This window comes from Schistocerca cancellata, chromosome 5 (genome assembly GCF_023864275.1).
Source record: "Schistocerca cancellata isolate TAMUIC-IGC-003103 chromosome 5, iqSchCanc2.1, whole genome shotgun sequence".
Taxonomy (NCBI): Eukaryota; Metazoa; Arthropoda; class Insecta; order Orthoptera; family Acrididae; genus Schistocerca; species Schistocerca cancellata.
The window spans coordinates 294,569,780-294,590,859 of NC_064630.1; the positions used below are offsets into that span (position 1 = coordinate 294,569,780).

Consider the following 21,080-nt stretch of genomic DNA (forward strand, 5'->3'; position numbering starts at 1 on the left):
CTCTCCGATATCCAAAGAGGTGCTCTCGATGGCTTCGAAGAATACTCACAGCGGACCACAAGATTCAAAGGAAGGTAATTTAATCAGAACTGTCGGAGCGTTTTGAGACCGGCGGAGAAGACTGTCTGTCACAGATCGTTATGGGGACCACAGCTAGGTGCACCACTTTGCCCCAGAAAAAAACGGCAGTTCATGGAATGGTATCATCCTCATTCACCACAACAGAAGAAATTCAAACAACACCCTGTGCCGGAAAAGTCGTCTGGGATTCTGATGGCGTCATTCTCGTGGCTGTGATGCCAAGAGGGTCAACCATTAATTCAGAGGCACATGTGAAGTCTCTGAATAAACTCAAGAACCATTTCCGACGTGTTCGATCGGACAAGAATCCAGCAGAAATCTTGTTCCAATACGACAATGCACGCCCACACCCAAGTCTGAGAACCCGGGAACACTTCGCCAAATTGGGTTGGACATCACTGCCTCATCCACCCTACTGTCCAGACATGGCACTCACGGACTTCCATCTCCTTCGACCGCTTAAAAGTCTCTACAGGGAACGCAATTTGAAGATGACGAAAGTATGTCATGCAGCGAAAACATGGCTACGCCTGCGGGACAAGAGCTTTTACTAGCAGGGAATAAAAAATGAAATGATTCTATGGCATTGTTGGCCGGGAGGCCCCATTCGAGGAATACATGCTCTTCCACAACGTTGGCGTACGGCCATAGAACGTGATGGAGACGACGTAGAAAATTAGGACATGGACAAGACATGTTGATGTATGTTGTCACCAAATTCTGACTCTTAACAATAAATATGGAGGAAAAAATTTTGGGCATTACGTATTGAACGACCGTCGTATGTGTCCATTGTTTCTGTGGGAGATGTAAGTTTCGTAGATCGCTGGTATATATAAAGTGAAGATCGAGGAATAATCTGTGGCACACTAAACTTGTTGCAGTGAAAGGCTTACTGTTTGCAACGGTGATTGCGTTTACCTTGTGAAGGAACAGACGATCTGTCTTTTCGTCCCATTCCATAATATTTATCCCGACAGCCGATAACTCAAGCCAGCAGTCTAAATATTAATGTTTTCTGGAGGCATCAATGAGCCATACAAGCTCTATTCACAAACTGCACAACAGAATCAATTAAAGAATCATTTCTTCGAAACCTCTGTTCCCACTCATTGCGCCGCTTAAGTTTGGAATTTGATTCAAAGATGCGTACAACCTTCCGCTAGTGTTGCTGAAATTTGGCGCCCCTGCAACGCCACCCACTGGCTCGACGCCGTTTCAAACATCAGTGTAACGACACGTGCGAAACAAAGGCCACAGCTCAGAAGGTCATGCGACATCTAGGTTGGAGTCATGATGTCACATTGGCACAAATTGTCACAACTACTCTGTCCAGTGTCCTCGTGGACGTGTCACACGATGAGAAAGTTGTCACAACCCCTCTCACCAACATTTCACCGCTTATTTTGAAGCCTCTGCTATGATGATCAGCACCACGACTCCCAGCATTGAAATCTCTAGGCTTTTTATGAGTGCCCGTGGTAAACATTCTAGACAAACCGCCGCTCAGAGCCGGCACGAAAAGGCCGCAGGGAATGGCATATAGGGTGTCAATGAAGCCACCAGTTTGTCTGGGGCATTGATTCCCACACATTTTGTCGTCGAAAACGACAGTTCGCGTTGCAGTGAGCAACAGGACGATGTTATTGACAACATTAGACATTGCTGACGCCGCCGGGCGTTTAATCCCTTCTTTAAGGACATTGTGGGGCTGCATCCCCATCGAACGTGATGGCATCTGTTTGGAGTGCAGTGCTACCGCAATTTTTGGCCCTCGTGTACAGGTGGAACCAGTAGGTACTGCTCAAAAACATTCCACAAAATTTGAAGGTGATCTGTGGCAGCTAGGGGCGCTTGCTGGGCGCTCCTGTGTTGTGTCCTGTGGCTTGCTCACAGAGTGGTGCGACGTTGACACATGCGTGGATAAAACTGGAAAGGGCCCCTCTTAAGAGCTCCCAGTTCGGCAAAACCCTCGGTGGCAGCCGACCAGCTTTATTGAGAATTTTAAAAATGTACCTGTGGACGAAATCCAAGGCGTTTGCAGACTGGCAACTTCCTAGACACTCTCAGATTTCAGATGACGTGTTATCAGGCGCAAGAGGAGCAGCAGTATAGCCTGCTTCCTGGCGGATGGGACTATGGTCGCAGTTTCTGCAGGTGAATTTTTAAGATGCTCAGCAAAGTCAGATGGGTTGCACCGAGGGTTTTGCCGAACTGGGAGTCCATACGACCTTTTGCTGTCTTATTCACACATGTAACTGTCGCAACTCCCCCCGCTCCCTTCCCGCTCCATCCCCGTGATCTTGCCGCAGAAGGATGAGAAGTAGGAGGGATAAAATGGTGTAAACCACCCGTTGTTGCTCCGGATTGCGTTCAAATTCCGTCGAATGGCGTTAAATAGTCCCAAGTGGTTTCAAACCATTCACAAGAGCAATAACAGCGGTCACTTACGCTCCAATGGGGTCAGATCATGTTTAATGGGGATGCAGCCCCACAATGTCCTTAGAGAAAGGTTGAAACGTCCAAGGGTGTCAGCAGTGTCCAAGGTTATCAACAATGTCTTCCTGTTGCTTCTTGCACTGCGTACTGTCGCTTCGACCGCGAAATGTGTGGGAGTCAGTGCTGCAGGGAAAGGGGTGGTTTCACTGAGGTCTTTTTGCCACCCCGAGAAGCCCTTTCGTACCGGTAACGAGAGGCGGTGTGTCTGAAAATATTGCCTTCGGCAACTCATAAAAAAACGGCGTGATTTTAGTGCTGTGCGTCGCGGTTGTAGCTTCCACCGCAGAGGACCCGAAAGGAGGGGTGAAACGTAAGAGGAACTGTGATGATCTTCCGATCGTATGAAACGGCGACGGTGGCGGTGAGCAGAATCGTATTGAAGTTTGGTGCCAATCTGATATCATGAACCCACCTCACACGTCACAAGAGCTTCTGAGCTGTGGCCTTCTTTTAGATTGTGTTGACATCTTGCTGCTTGCAGCTTTGTCGAGCCCGAGGGTGACGTCGCACGACGCCACGTTTTCGTAGCATTACAGAGCCAAATTTCAGCGTCACAATTTGTTGAGAATTTCGGGGTTTTGAAAAAGTGTTCCTTCGATTTTGTTGTGCAGTATATTTAGCGAAATTTCACAAGTCGTTTCCCGTCAATGACAGGAAAAATGATAGTATGATGTTGGCACTACATTACATTTTTAAGGGTTATTATATATGGATTTGACACACATCAGAGTACACCTATAGCAGTTTTGTTCGAACCTTCTTAAAAGAAGGATATTTGGCGTCTTCATACTGCAGAGAGTTTTCTTAACATAGATTGATCTCATCAAGTCGTATATTTGCACCCATGTTTACCTGGAGATGAAAGTATTTAAAGATTTGTCTTACTTTTTAAACAGTGACTTGCTTTACTAAGACACAAAAAGAAAATCTTCACACTTGTGAAGACGTTACGTGTAAGAGAACAACTCAAGTGAAAATTGTAGATTATAGTTATCTTGTGTGTGGTTACTAATCTTTTTAAATGAGACACTAAAAATCCATCTCTGGGTTGGGTAATTTTGATAGCTGAAAAACTTTGTTTTGCCGAATTTCGAGCAGGATGCAAGCCATTTGTGGCAATCCTGTTCGTTCAACTGAGTGAGTATGCATTACGGATTAATACAAAGCCTCGGCCTCCACCGACACTCAATCTTTGGTATTCATTAAAACAGATTTCAGAAATAAGTTCTATGGACGATCAGAGGAAATCTACTCTTAGAATGTCTAGCGAGTAAGAAGTACCCAGTTTCACAAAAAAAAGATTCTGGTTAAGGTAGAATTTCAGATACAGCCTTTTTGTTTCGATGAATATTTGACGACTCAGATATTCGTAACTGAGCGATTCGGAACGATGGGACTCGCATTCGGGAGGACGACGGTTCAATCCCGTCTCCGGCCATCCTGATTTAGGTTTTCCGTGATTTCCCTAAATCACTTCAGGCGAATGCCGGGATGGTTCCTTTGAAAGGGCACGGCCGATTTCCTTCCCCATCCTTCCCTCACGCGAGCTTGCGCTCCGTCTCTAATGACCTCGTTGTCGACGGGACGTTAAACACTAATATATCCCCCCCCCCCCCCCCCGGAACGATGGTGAAGGCACTACATATCTCGCTGGGAGAAACTGAGTTCACACTCACGTTTACCAGTTCGAGGTATAGGTTCTCCGTGATTCTCATAAACCGCCTAAGGCGAATTAATTCCAGCAACATCCCTTCGGCAAGGACAATTTCCTTCCACACTCTCATCGTAGATTAGCTTCTTTCGTCTCTAACAATCTCATTGCCTTTGGAACCCTAGTGAGCATTTTGTTGATGGTAGGTTGTGCAAATTTTGTGTCCGGTTAGCGTATATATTACTAACGGTAAACAGTAATATTATTCTTCGTTTTCATGGCCGTCTTTCGCAGCAGCTGTTAAAATCTATCAGCGTTATTATTATTATTAATATTATTATTGATTTTTCCGCATTTAAGGTTACTGCAGTTAAACAATAGTTTCAACAGAGGTATTTTGCTTTTATTTATGAAGCATTCTCTGTGTTCTTCCTGGAAATTTTGATATATGATGTGTGTGTCTAATTTGCGTAACTATAGATGGAAAAATGTATTTCCTTATAAAATTGTCATGTAATCTGCTTTATTTCTGCCTCTCGTTTATAAATTCTGAATATCACTGCTTTTTCCTTTGTTGTTAGTGAGGCTGAGGTGGAAAGATACTTGGTAGAACATAAACTCTCATCACTCTTGTCCAACACACAGTGTTTAACATCATTTGCAGATCTAATAATGTTTTGCCATTGCACAAAAAACGACACAAGTAGTGCAAAAACTTTGGCGAAGCAACGAAGTGTAGTCTCGTTATGCAAAACGAAATTCCTTAATTAGGAAGTATATGTAGCACGTCTTAGTCTTACACAAACTCAGAAAAATACTGGTATTTTCTCCTATCTTGTTAGCAAGGCTGAAAGCACACACATAATAATAGAAAAAAGCACAGAAGGAAGATTACGTCTTAAAAACTAAATGAATACGTAACACAACCACACATTGTCTAACGACACACATCAATTCTCAACCTCACTGATAGTGTGTTACATGAAAAGGAATAAAACTGCTCAAAAAGAACTGAAGCACAATGCCAGTACATGGATACACGGGGAAATACGGAGCAAGCCTCATAGTTGAGTCAGAAAGCATTCTCATACAGCAAAAGAGGAACGGAACAAGTGAGTTGAACAAACAGGATTGTCAAAAATGGCTTGGTGGCTGTTAGAAATTCGGCAGAACAAAGTTTTTAATCTGTCAAAATTATCCATCCCAGAGATGGAAAGCCGGCCGGTGTGGCCGAGCGGTTCTAGGCGCTTCAATCTAGAACCGCGTGACCGTTACGTCGCAGGTTCGAATCCTGCCTCGGGCATGGATGTGTTTGATGTCCTTAGGATAGTTAGGTTTAAGTAGTTCTAGGGGACTGTTGACCTCAGATGTAAAGTCCATAGTGCTCAGAGCCAGCCAGAGATGGAAACCAAAACACTACAGACTTACTAACATTGACAACATAACACAGTTACAAAAGCAGGTAAAGGAAACACAGTGGTACGCGCGTATAAATACCACTACATTAATCAGACACGAAAGTGCATCACAAAAATAAAATTACAAAACTAAAATCAGATACAGCAAATAGCTTCCAGTCGAAGGTGAGAAACATTCTGAATGACGTTGATGTTCACAGACAACGAAAAAAGAAAACAGTTACAAGTAATTCTCATTGCACCTTCCCTTCGAAGCCAGCCGAAGTTAAGCAAGAAACAGTTCCCAGTAAGGCCTACTGTGGAACTGTAGAAATGCTCCCATATACTCACTTGCAAAACACGTGTTGAAAATGTTACCACAAAACAAGTTACAAGAAGATCGAACTATAAGAAACGTTACATAATTGCTGCAATACACAAGACATGCAGGTTCTGGACACAGCCATCGTCCTCTCATTTTACGCTGAGAATCATCTATTTTAATATTCTTACACCCATACCAATTACAGAAACAGTAAACACCACATAAGAAATCTTAAGACACACAATACGCTCCCACATAAATACATCAAAGAAACAATTAAGCTGCCACAGTCAATAACAGAATGTAACTATTTCCATTTACAAAGTGAAGTATTACCATTGGGATTGCCGGTGTACGGAACTACAGTAAACACATTTATGAACAATATAGAACATGTCTTAACGTAACAAAATAGTGTTAGCAGGGTGTATATACTCCGGGACAACCGGCGAATCCGGAATTACCCGGGGATTTTTCATTCTTTTAGTTTTGGGTTAATTTTTTTTAATTCTTGGTGGTAAGAGCTGCTACGCTAACAAATAATTTTACTTTAGCTTGCTACTGCAGAATAATACTGCAGCAATAAAACATAAACGAGAGCAAACACCAATATAAAACTTTAAGTTGCAAAGAAACTGCGCCATTTACAATAGCTGCAAGCAGCCAGATGCTACCCGGAAAAATTTTTCCGGTACTCCCAAGTTGAAAGTTCGCGCATGCGCGGAGCAGTCGGAGTTGTAGTAGGGAGTAGTATCCACGTGACCCGTGTTTACGTTTCGTTATTTTGCTGTTCTCTCTTCATTTACAGCTTTCGCGGTAGATCAAAACAAGACTGATTTCTGTGGCTGGGAGCTACCAAATGAATTAAAATACAGTGACATAATTACGGAAGACTAAAATATGTTATTAGTTTTCTGATTTTATTTCCACGCTTTGTGGCATTGAAACATTTATCGCTTTGCAGAAAAGTGACGTTATTTTTATCGGTTTTCTAAAGAAGTTTGGCCTTTATTAATCTTTCCCGCAGAGGCAGTCAGTTTATTTGAAATAGTTTCTTCATATTCTGTCACGTGTGGCATTATGGCATAAAAAGAACAAAACCTGAGATAATACAATGTTACTCCAAGAAAATGGGCTTCCCGAAAACCACTTTGAAAAGTTTTAACAGCGTTTTGCATATCTGCCTTCAGTGAAACAATGTTTCTAGATCATAAGACGTGTTTCAACACTTGTTTTGTACGTCCTGTAGGCTTGACATTCCTTAATTTGTGTTGTTTACGTCTTAAATTAACAGGAAGTCATTCTTCAGTAAAGTTTAGATTGGCAGAACACTGTGTTTTATCATTGTAACTTCCCGCAAGGCTGTATATTTCCTCGTGGAGGAGAATATAAATTGGCAGTTAAGCAGTTTTTTGGCTTCACAAGTAATTTTGTTAATTTTTATATAATTTGGAAAAGTCATGAAAAGCTTACTGTTCTTAATTATGCCGTATGCAACAACTGCTTTTATTTAATTTGCATTCCCTGTTAGTAGCTTTTAAGTTTTTAAGTAGATGTAAACTTGTCTAATGATTTTACATAACAGTATTGCAGAGGACGACTAAGGAAAAAAGAAAAGTTGAAGTCACCACATAGCAAAATATTAGGGTACTTCGAGTTACAGAGTCTAGTTTCGAAACGAATTGTATCCTTACGTGGATATGGTATGATATAAACAATTGCCCTAAGTCCAATAACTCTGTACGTCTCTTCCGAACAACATGCTGCACATAGACACGTGATGGCCGACTGCACACGAAATGCGACGAAAGGTGTATAAGCAGAGCAAACAGCCAGCATAGGCTTCCTACGTCATCGTAGCCACTCATGTGCAGTAACTTTCCTGGCGCTCTATGGAGACAGCTCATTGTCAGACGAACCTATTCTAACAGGTCGCGGGAAAATATTACGAATGGCGGTTTGGGAAGAGTTACGTTAAAAGTAAATTTCGTTTTAGACAATTGAATTACGTTACTTGTGAGAAAGTGCGATGAATTTTTTAAATCACATAGCGTTTGACTCTTATTCAAAACTCAACACCACAGCCATTACAAAAAATTCGAGCCCAGCTGTCAGAAATTTGTCATTCAAAATTTTACTGGCACATTTGTGTTTGTTATATCTGAAAGGGCAACACAGGCAAAAGAGCAATTTCTATATGAAAGCTTAGCTTTTCTTGTAGCTGTATCTTACGTAATTTAAACCATGAAATTTTCATATTTGTGTTTGCCCCACTTAAGTGATGTTGCTGTTGGCTGACTACGTGTCCTATGATATGAATATCTACAGTCTCTTGTCGGCGTGATAATGTGACATGAGCTATGATAGGATGAGAAAAGCACATCGCAATCTTGATTTCAGTGCTTTGGAAACTAAACGTACTGTGTGTCATGGAGTTCTTATTTATACTTCCTTAATACGAAAATATGCAGTGTACATGTTGGTGCTCGTCAAAGATCTTCCCGAAAAGCGGTATTTTTTTCTCTGCGTTTCATTTCCTAAAGTTTTTGGAGTTTTTAAGTGGGCGAATTCAAATGTTTCATAAGTATTACAGTTCTGAGGGAAAGTGTACTGTAACTTAACACGAAGAAAGTGTATATTCACCCGGCAAAATATGTATTTTCACCTGGGAAAAAGTAAATTTTCACTCAAGAAGAATGTATTTTTGACCTGCAAATCCGTGATTTTTTTCCCCCTTGTCGATGTATACACTCAGGTCAAATGCGTACATTCACAGCATAAAATACGAGCCATCACTGAAGTCAAATGTGTAGGCTGCACCTGTACCTGACTGTATGTAACCAACTTAGCATGGCTGTCTCGGGTCGTCTACACCCTATGCAGGACAGTCATTTGACTATTCGCAATGGGTACGGCACGAGAATATTAGAGAACACTGCTCTTTATGGCAGTCAGCCCAGATGTAAACAGTAGCATCATACATCAGGTGTTAGAAAACATATTAGAGACGAGACAGTACCTGACACTTGTAAATTTAACTTCCGTACAATACGTGACACTGCAGAAATCTTACAGATGTATAATGACATGAGGAGTTGATCGTGATCTGAATTTGAATCCAATGTTAACCAAACAAAGTTTGTGTGTCTAATCAAGAGACTACTAGGCATGAAGGGATGTGAAATATCAAAGCGTTGACCACCAGTACCAGTTTACTCGGCCGAATGTCCGAACATGGAAATCAGGTACGATACGTTTAGCACTGGGATCAGTATGAAGCTTAATATTGCCCGTGAGAAGTAACCAAGAAAGGTATGTATAATCTGCAACGCTCAAGTGCGGAACTTAAGTTGTGGCGATGGGGGAGAACAACCCAATACCCATATTAATTGTTAACTAAGCACAATCAAGTCAGTTATTAAATATGTTCTCCAATAACGCGATATTCGAACCTGAAACGATGATAGAAACGATTTTTGCCTAGTAGGTATTCGAAGCCGGCACATTTTTCTGTTGTGTTAAAGTTTCTTCACCAGTAGCCAGATGTGCACATGTTTAGTTAGAGGTAACGAAAGGAATAGTTCTGTGCTTCCTGGGACACCAGCTTCGTTCATACCGTCAATGTTGACAAGAAGTAGTACCAACTATCAAATTCTCTCCAACCAGTAGTTAGGATTTTGCCGGCAATACATACCTGGAGGAGTTTGGCAATGTGAGGAAACAAAATGATAGGACAGCATCATCTCGAAAGGTTCAAATCCAGAGAAAAATTGGAACTCGAATTCCAGTCCAGTGCCAATATTTTCAAAATCCCTGGTTCACTTAAAATAAGAAGTGAAGGTCCTATGACCTTACGTGACTATTGATTTGTGAACTAAAATAACATCACTTGTGTAAGAAAGCTTACTAGAGTGAGTTTCTGCAACTGGCTACTTCCGCCTCTGACTATCAAAATTAATCCAACTCTTGTTCCAGTCAGTAGTGAACCGACATGTGTAACGTTGATGTGGAACCACGGTACAGTCTTACGTTCTTTATTTGGCATTACTGGAGGCGAAGAGGGTGTGTTTGTGGCTATTAAAAGTTGGTACCTACAGTGGGAAACAAACCCACATCTTTGCCATCACGAGCTAGCTTCATATCAACCAACCACCCAATTTGACATGTTAGCATAATGTTTTTTGTCGTAATGGAGTACGCAGTAAATGGTACGGGAAGTGTAGCTGTTGTGACTAACCTATTCGTGGCCAGTAGTTAACATCATGCAGTGCGAACATAAAGCCGTGAGATCAAACCCATAATTTTCCTTCCTTTTTTTTTTTAAAGTCTTATTCCATCTGTCTGCTAAGAGCGTCAGTCTAACAGCTCGGAGACAGTTCTGTCATTGTCTAATCAACCATTTTACAAAAATATTGCAGAAAGGTGTTTGTGAGAGGGGTGTCTGTCATGTTAAGACCAATTTCAGCGCCATCAACCAGCGACGGCTTAATACAGACCAGCGTCCGTCCGTGTAATCGCAAAACATTGGGCGTAGACCTTATGATCTCCAGCGGACATTCCTGTGCTCGAATTAGCAAGTATAACATATGTAGCGTATGATACAATACTATGTTTTATCATCCTCCGTGGCGATTTTGTATGACATGTTGCTATAAGCATATTTAAGTGTGGTCTTATTTTGTTCGAGTTGTGGTACGGCTCGTGACATGACATCTTATATATTTCTCATTTTTGACATTACGAGGAGCGTCGTTTGCGCGTTAGAAAATGGAGTGAAGTTTAACATTTGTGGCATTGTGTTCTGTTGCTGTTTAATACTAGGGAGAAAGCAGTGCCGGCCGGAGTGGCCTTGCGGTTCTAGGCGCTACAGTCTGGAGCCGAGCGACCGCTCCGGTCGCAGGTTCGAATCCTGCTTCGGGCATGGATGTGTGATGTCCTTAGGTTAGTTAGTTTTAATTAGTTCTAAGTTCTAGGCGACTGATGACCTTAGAAGTCGCATAGTGCTCAGAGCCATTTGAACCATTTTTTTGAGAAAGCAGTGGATGCAATTAGAAACCCCCGTGCCCTGTATGGAGTAAATGATGTCTAGAAAGTCAAGTTGTATCATTTCATGTACGATCGTTATGAGCTGTATTAATCACCACATTAAGGAAGATAGTATTCATGTGAATACACAGTATTCATGTAGATGTGGATGCAGATGTCAAGGGGGGATAGCAGGAAGGAAGGTGGGATCTAGGAGTACCGTAATCCTCCTTCCTTTCTTTCTTTAACCTCAATACAACTACTGAAGGCAAGTGTCGCACGAAGGTTAATTGGTCTTCACTCCTGCCAATTATCGGATACACTGTCGCTGACCGTATTAGTAAATCGCAGAAACGTCATTCTTCAATGCCTGTTTGTCTTCCTTAATGTGGTGATCATTTTAGCTCCTAACAATCGTACTGGAAATGATACAACTTGACTTTCTGGGTAGCAGTCACTCCATACAGGGCACAGGGGTCTCGAATTGCATCCACTGCTTTCTGCTCAAACAGAACACAATGTCATACGTTAAACTTCACTCCATTTTAGACACCTTTTTCTAACGCGTAAACGACTCACTTCATAACGTCAAAAATAAGAAATATTCAAGTTGTCCTTGCCCGAGCTATACTACGAACCTGAACAAAATAAGACCATAGTTAAATGTGTTTCAAGCAATTACATACAAAATCGCCACGTAGGACGCTGAAACACAGTATTGTATCATAGCAACGTTACATGGTATTATACTTTCCAATTAAAGCGTTGAAAAGTCCGCTGGAGATCACAGGCTGTATGCTCAATGCTTCGCGATCACTCGGGCGAATGCCGGTCTGTATCAAGCGGCCGCTGGTTCATGGCGCTTAAATTGGTCTTACATTATAGTTATCCACGATCCCTTCCACAAACACCTTTCTTCAAGATTTTTCTGATACTGGCTGGATAGAAAAAGATAGAACTGCTTATGAACTTCTGTCAGATTGATGCTGTGACAGACGAAATACGGCGTACAAAATTAAGGATGGGTTTGACATCACAGCTTTGATAACTCACAGCAACTGCTCAAGTGAGTCTACGCTTCTCGTTCCACGTACTGCGTGCCTCATTACGACGTACTGCGTACCCCGCTATGACGAAAACATGACGCTAAAAGATGCGAAAATTGGTGGTTGGTTGGACTGAGGCTAGCTTGTAATGGCCAAGGCGTGGCTTCGATTACCGCTGCGGCACCAGTTTTTAGCAGTCACAAACTTAGAATCTTCACCAGCAGGAAAGCCAAGTAAAGAACACAGGATTCTGCCGCGGTTTCATATCAACATTAAACATGTCCATTCACTATTGACTGAAGAGGAGTTGGACTGGCGGAAGTCGCTGCTTCCGAAATTATCTTGTAAGCTTCCTTACACAAGTGATGTTATTTTAGTTCACGAATCAATTATCATGTGAGTTCGTAGGACCTTCATTCCTTCTTCTAAGCAACTTTGAAATTTTGAAAATGTCGGCACTGGACTGGGATTCGAGCTCCAGTTCCGATTGTCTCCGGATATGAACCCTTAAAGATAATACTGTGCCATCATTTTCTTGTTTTCTCACAATGTCAAACTCCCGCAGGTCTGTATGATCGGCACAATCCTGACTACTAGTTAAAGAGAATCTGGTAGTTGACATCTCTTCGTGTGGGGGTCAGTGACAACGCTATGTGTGAGGGTGGAGGCCCAGGTAGTACAGAACTGTTAGTTGTATTATCTCTAACAAAAAATGTTCGCATCTCTGTACTGGTGAATAAACATGAAATATTTCATGTCTATTTGTAGCTGTAATACAATAGTAAAACGTGCCAGTTTCGAATCCCTGTCAAACAAAAATCTTACATATGGGTACGGAATTCTTCTCCCGTCCATCGCCATAACTTTACTTCATGGAATTTCACACTTGACGGTTGCAGTTTATACATACTTTTCTTGGTTACTTCTCACGGGCAATATAAGCTTTATATTGTTCCCACTGCGGTGCTAAATGTATCCTAACTGATTTCCATGTTCGGACATTCTGCCGTGTAAACTGGTACTGGTGGTCAACGCAATGATATTTTACATCCCTTCATGCCTAGTGTTTTCGTGATTAGACACACAAGATTTGTTTGGTTAACATTGACTTCAAATTCAGATCACAAACAATTCATCGTGTCATTAAATGTGTAAGATTTCTGCAGTGTCACTTATTGTAAGGAGGTTAAATTTACAAGTGTTAGGGACTGTCACATCTCTGATAACATGTTTCCAAACATGTGTTGTATTATGGTATTGGTTTACATCGGGGCTGACTGCCATAAAGAGCAGTGTTCTCCAGTAGTCTCTTATTGTGCCCATTGTGTATTGTCAAATGATTATACTGCAGAGGGTGAAGAGGACCTGCAACACGGCTATGCTATGTGGGCTGCAGTTAGAAATTCTATTCATGATAAGATTAATTTTACAACAGAAGAAAAGCAAAATACAGCTAAATTTCTTTGACATTCCCCTAAGGATTCAGAACAACCAACAACCATTACACATATGCCACAAACCCACAACAACAGGGTTCGTAATATTAAAGACCAAATTCACACAAAGAGGTAGGTAGCCCTTAGGTGCATGCCCCACCAACTGAATACACTAGCATTAGACATCGGCAGTTACACAGATGGAAATGAATACTGCAGTAGTAGTAACCGTTAACAGCGGATACAATGAAAATTTAATAATGAAACTGAACAGTAAAATCAAGAATTAGAAAAGAGGAAATATCTAGCTATCTCCAACCCTAGGAGAAACTCGCGCAGAAACATATAAGACAAAACAACATGAACATCGCAGAGAAAGAAAACAAAATATACTATACAGTTACATACAATCATAACTACACACACAATACCTAACATTTTAGAAAATAGTGCCTAAAATAGCTCAGCAAATCATCGATTCGGTTCAGAAATATTTCCCAAAAGCACAGTTAAAAAAATTTGTTAGAAATCAGGAGTATACAACCTCAAATTTAATGTATTTGGCAGAAATTTCATAGGTCAAACCAGTAGAACATTTGACATCAGATACGAGGAACATACGAAAACCATGGGGTACTACTGTGGTAGGAGTGGGCTTCGTGTCTATCTTGCCCGCAATAATGCGTTCACTATGCTGTTTGTAGTAGTTACCCGCACTCCTATTTTTTTATTCATTATTAAACCTACTCCTTCATTACCCCTTTTTGATTTTGTATTTATAAACCTGTATTTACCTGACCAAAAGTCTTGTTCCTCCTGCCACCGAACTTCACTAATTCCCACTATATATGTAACTTTAACCTACCCATTTCCCTTTTTAAATTTTCTGACCTACCTGCCCGATTAAGGGATCTGACATTTCACGCTCCAATCCGTAGAATGCCAGTTTTCTTTCTCCTGATAACGATGTCCTCTTGAGTAGTCCCCGCCTGCAGATCCGAATGGGGGACTATTTTATCTCCGTAATATTTTACCCAAGAGGACGCCATCATTTAACCATACAGTAAAGCTGCATGCCCTCGGGTAAATTAACGGCTGTAGTTTCCCCTTGCTTTCAGCCGTTCGCAGTACCAGCACAGCAAGGCCGTTTTGGTTAGTGTTACAAGGCCAGATCAGTCAGTCATCCAGACTGTTGCCCTTGCAACTGCTGAAAAGGCTGCTGCCCATGTTCAGGAACAACACGTTTGTCTGGCCTCTCAACAGATACCTCTCCGTTGTAGTTGCACCTACGGTACGGCTATCTGCATCGCTGAGGCACGCAAGCCTCCCCACCAACGGCAAGGTCAATGATTCATTGGTGTTATTAGTATGAAATTTTGGTCCACCAACGGCAAGGTCAATGATTGATTGGTGTTATTAGTATGAAATTTTGGTATTTGCTCATCGACCACATTTTCCATATCTTTCCAGATGCTGTGTGTAAATATACAGGAATGTTCGTGCTGTTTCTGCAAATTCTAACAGGTATCTTTAACATTCAGCAGTGATTGAAATTCATCCAACACTGATTCAGAATTCATCACCAAAACAAGAGAATCTACGTAGTGTCTGCAAGATCATTTCTTCTTCCAAATATCCATGCAGGAAAATAAAACGCGCGCACTCACACACACACACGCAAATTGTAAATAACATTACCACTTCCCTGGTAGTCTTCTTCTTTTACACAGAAGTTATGGTTTGTTGTTACGTAACTACATTTTGTTAAGTAAAATCCAAGCAAAGTCTTGATTATATCCACATGCATGAGGTGCATCAAGCTGACACTTGATCCATTTGAACATGCATTTTAGTGTCAGCTAACTTCTCTTTATATGACATAGTCATAGATTTATACTACAAATGTTCCCTCGATACGTCCTTTCCCACTATGCTTGTTGAAGTATGGACACGTTTGAGACCACCTCTCTAGAATGTCCATCTTTCATCCCATTACGTAACACTTACACTGCGGTGACAAGTCATGCGATACGCCCTTTTACCTTGAGTAGTGTACCGACTCAACGTGGGATGGACCCTATGAGTCATTTATAGTTCCATGCGGAAATACTGACCCAAGGTGCCTCTAGCTGTCCATAATTGCGAAAGCAATGGTGATGTAGGATTTTGTGCATTAACTGAACTCTCGACTATGTCCTGTAAATGTACAATGGGATTAATGTTGGGCAGTATAGGTGTCGACACTATTTGCTCGAATTGTCCAGAATGTTCTTCAAACCAGTCGCAAACAATTGTGGTCCTGTGACAGGACACATTGTCATCCACGAGGATATCAGTGATCCATGTAAATATAGGCAACACCATTACGGAGCCATAACTGGCATGCACAGTGACTTGATGACAGCTTGGGACCTTAGCTCTGTGGGGTCTGTGCCACACTTGAACCCTACCATCAGCATTTACCAAGTGAAATCGGGACTCATTTGACCAGGCACGGTTTTCCAGTCGACTATAGTTCTGCTGATATGGTCGCAAACCCAGAAAAGGTGCTGCATGCGATTTCGTTCTATTGGCAAAGACACTCTAATCGGTCTTCGGCTGCCATTGTCCATTAACGTCGTATTCCGCCGCACTGTCGTAACTCGTAGGTTTGTCATATGTACCACATCGATTTCTGCTGTTATTTCAAGCAGTGTTGCTTGTCTGATAGCGCTGACAGTTCTACACAAACGCCGCTGTTTGGCGGTCGTTAAGTGAAGGCCGTTGGCCGTTGCGTTGCCCGAACGCCTGAAATTTGATATTCGCCACACAACCTTGAGACTATGGATCTTCAGAAATCGAATTCCCAAACTATTTCTGAAATGGAATGTCCAATGCGTCTATATCCAATTACCATTTTGTGTTGAGAGTTCGTTAATTTGATTCATGCGACCATAACGACGTCTGAAACGGTTTCACATGAAACACCTGAGCACAAATGAGAGCTCCGCCAATGGACTGCGCTTTTATACCTTGTGTACACGTTACTGCCGATAGTGTATATGCATACCGCAACCCCATGACTTTCGTCACATCAGTGTCACGAATTTTGATTACTCCGTCTGTATAAATTATAAGTACAGATATCCAATATTCCAATGTAGTATCTAGAGTTCAGTATTTTTTTCATATTCTGCGTAAAGATATGTTTCCTGTAATTGCTTGCCTTTGCAGCTCTCTTTAACATCCAACAGTGATTCGGAATAACATTATCATTTTTTTCTTAATACCTATGAAATAGCAAGAAGCATATTTAACTACAACGTACATTGCTACAGCCTAATAGTGTTACATCCATCCTGCAGAGAGAGCAGCCAACATCTAAACACACACACACACACACACACACACACACACACACACACACACACACACACACACATTCCACAAGCCACTGCATTTGATAATAGTATTAACGATTTCCCTTCCATTCCGCTCTCAAGCACTGTTCGATTAAATAATGGTAGTATATTTGCCCCTCTGTGTGCCCTAATTATTTTCATGATCGCTACACTAGATACAGTTTTGAATGGCGAGAATGTGCGTGGAGGTAGATTTTTACTTCTCCAGAGCAATGATCAAAGAAGCCTTGCTACTGCATCTTTCATGATACTGTGCTTAGTTTAATATCTGCATAATTTCAGATTTAGATTAGTGTATCGCACCCCCACCCTTTCACCGCACCACATGGACACTCTGTACACCCGTCCTCTTAAATTGCTTCATATGTTTTTTAGGAACTTAAACAGCATTCGAAATGCAACAGCTTTCTGAAACAATCCAAGTTTGCGTCAATAGAGAGACTGTACCGAGAAGTCAGATTAATAACAATCACTTACTATCTCGTGATGGGTGGAAGAGATTAACGTCCATGCTGCTCCATTCGGGCGGAAAGAATGGCTGGCAGTAAACATCCGTAACTCGTTTTTGTGATCGCACGAGACGTGTGCGCCAGGAAATACGAGAGGAAGTAAAAAAGTAAAGAAACTTTTGCAGTTTTTCGCCGTAGGGTTCGGTAACACTGCTAATATCCAGGGCGGAAGTATTGTCATCTGCAACAGTTCTATATGACGTCACCATTATTCGAGCGTTAGTAGTTTTGTAGCAGGCCGCGAAACATGGCAGTTCCATTGTCGACAAGCATCAAGGAGGAAATTAGGGTAGTGATTCGCGTTTTGTATGCGGAAGTAATTGAACCTGCGGAAATTATTCTTCGAATGCAACCGCGGTGTGGCGACAGCTGTTTATCGCGAAACAAGGTATACGAATGGGTAGAGCCTTGAAATAGGGAAGAACTTTTCTATGTGAGGAGGGGAGATAGGTTAGGCCATCAACGTCAACAACTGACGACAATTTGGAAGTCGTTGAGGGGGTAAGGTCATGGATAACAGAAGAGTCACAGTGGATGAAATCGCCACTACTTTACATATCAGTCGGGGTTCAATGTACTCCAGCTTACACGAAAGCCTAAGTTTTCGGAAAGTGTGTGCAAGGTGGATACCGAAAGAATTGTCAGCGCAGCATAAGGCGCAAAGGATGGACATCTCTCGTAAACATTTGGCCCATTATCATCGCGAGAGAGACGGGTTTTACAGCAAATCTTTACTGTAGACGAAGCGTGAGTGCTCCATTATGGACTGGAAAGTAAGATCGCGGCCGTGGTTTGGAAACACCCACCATCACCAGCAGTTAAGAAATTTAAAACATCAACCATCAGTTGGTAACATCATGCCAACACGACAAGGAAGGTGTGGTAGCCGTTGACCTCACCGAAAGAGGCGAAACTATGAACAGTGAGAGCTTTTGTGATGTGGTGCGAACTGAACTGAAACCTGCAGTGAGCTCCCAACCTCGCGCAAAATGCGAATAGGTGTCACCCTTAAAGCAGGATAACGCTCGGTCATATTCTGTCAATCGGACGGCCGAAACAATGAGTTGGGATTCGAATTGCTGGAATACCAGTCATGCAGTCCAGACCTGGTTCCAAGCGATTTCCATATGTTTGGAACATTGCAGGAAGAGCACAGGGGAAGATGATTTGAAACCGATGCAGAAATCTTTGATGGTTGCAAAATTGGTTACAGGTGCAACCAGAAAACTTCTTTTCCGATGGAATCAAAAAACTTGTGAAATGTTGGACAAAGTGCGTTAAGTGCTGGAAGGTTATGTAGCAAAAATATTTTTTCTGTCATTAAAGTAAATACTTACGTTCTCAAAAGTCCTTTTACTTTTGGATTTCCCTTCATATATTGACCCCAACATACCCTGATGAATTTTCTTTTTTGTCACGATAAGTACTTCTCCATGATACGTAATGCCTTCTCGTAGCATCTAGTACATGGGGTCGTCGTCTGTGTTGTTGGGTGTCCCCGTAATATTCTTGTGATGGAATGACAAAGTTCAGCTTTCATTAATCCAGTCTGTTAAGGGTCTTCAGCCTAAGAGCAAATAATTGTACAACACGTCGGTTTAATAGGTGTTTTGTTGCCTACTTCTTTCGTGGATGATGAAGTACAATCACTTAAGATTCCTGCAAATGAATCCGAACATGACATACGTTTCAGATCGTTCCTGATGCATACTTCCAGGTAATTTACTCTGGTTCCTGCCTCCAGCGATAGTGTAGTTGTGCTGGAGAGGATTTCTAAGCCTATTTAAGTGCAATAGTTACATTTATTTACGTTCAGGTCAACTATGTCAGCAATGGCCAAACGTTCACTACTGCCCACTTGCAAACGCCAGCGTCACCTGCGAACATCATAAATCTAAACAAATACCCAGCTGTACAGTGCATGGTGGAAGGTACATGGTAGCAGTATTAACGACTTCCCTTTCATATCACTCTCAAGTACGAAACAAGTAATTGCCAATATACCTCCGTTCATATTCTAATCTCTCTTACGTTTAAAGAGAAATACGTCGCCTTTTCCTCCGAGGTTTTCCTATGACGTATTTGATGTAGTATTCGATCCTAGTATCCAAAGGATGCAGCTACTCCGCCAGTGATGTTTCCCGTTACCCGACTTTTGTTAGTGGTGGTGGTTCTGTTTTTTTAATTATTCGCGTCTTTCTTGGATGACTTACGTATCTCTCACCTCGACATCTGCTTCCACCTTTTTAGATCTATTACTCCAAGGGATTTTACATGGACCACTGTTGTCGGTGGTAGCGTGCTAAATCAGAATTTGATTTCTTCTTCCCCTATGTATGCATAAAACATTACATCCAATGCGAACTCCATGCGAAGAACATAGGAGACCAACAATTTTGTAGTTGCGGAACGAGTTTAACACTGCAGGAAAAATAACGAAGCAATGGCAAACTTACGGACATTTGCCCACTTGTCATATGACAGTTCTAATGACGCTTGTCATATGACAGTTCTAATGACGCTTGTCATATGACAGTTCTAATGACGCTTGTCATATGACAGTTCTAATGACGCTTGTCATATGACAGTTCTAATGACGCTTGTCATATGACAGTTCTAATGACGCTTGTCATATGACAGTTCTAATGACGCTTGTCATATGACAGTTCTAATGACGCTTGTCATATGACAGTTCTAATGACGCTTGTCATATGACAGTTCTAATGACGCTTGTCATATGACAGTTCTAATGACGCTTGTCATATGACAGTTCTAATGACGAATTGTAGGAAATATTCTCAGGATTTAGAGAGCAGCGTAATAAAAAATATACTAGAGCGGTTAATGCAACCTGCATTCTGTTGCATCTTATTTGGGCTGGGTACGTATTCTGTGGCTCGCGCTGTGTCACTCGAGGGACGCCGTTCTGCCGACTACTTCCTGCTCGTTGCTATGTATCGTATGTGGGCGAATTTTTTATTGTTGGCGCCTTGTTCAACAGAGGCAGAGGATATTGTCCTCCTCATTCCCGCTCCAGTGTGTGCATGGGATGCTCAGGGCCATTATCCGTATGAGGTTCATGTGGCGATGTGCGATAAAGATAAAAGGAATTCTTATTATTCGCTCGCCAGTAGCGTTATACGTCAGGCGTGTAGGACGTTTCCAACCATTGTTAGTCTCTTTCGCACTCCGGCAGCATCGTAGTTGTGAGACTGACCCCAGCAATATGGTGTGGATGGAAACTGCCACTCTTGTGGAGCAGTTGGAGTATCTTTTTTCTTTGCTTCAAATAATGTGGATTCCTATTCAGTGCCGGTAATGGCGGTAATAGCGCAGGCTAGGGAAATTGTGTGCAGGCGATTTAGCCTGTATTACTGTAAAATACTGGTCCGTTAAGGCAATCGTATAGAGACATAGTTGTTTTTAATCCACTAAATATCCTCAAATAAGTTCCTCGTACACTTTCCGCATAGGAAGAGCGTATTTGTTGCAGTGTATTAATGTTTTAACATTGCATGTTGGTGTGTTTGTTAAAAATGTGACACTGTGCTAATTATTTAACGTTATATACGTATTTGTTAATATATCGCATTGTGCTAAATGTGTAATGTGGGATATAAGTGTAGTTGTTAGCATATCGCTCTGTGCTAAATGTGTAATGTGGGATATCATTGTATTAGTTAAAAATATCACACTGCGGTAATTGGCTA

The 21,080-nt window shown here is 41.7% G+C and overlaps 1 protein-coding gene across 1 annotated transcript in view; it reads left to right on the forward strand.

The window, feature by feature from the left end:
• The window catches only part of LOC126187859 (M-phase inducer phosphatase-like), a 352,923-nt gene that overhangs the window by 132,491 nt on the left and 199,352 nt on the right, over positions 1–21,080 (forward strand). The window lies entirely within an intron of this gene.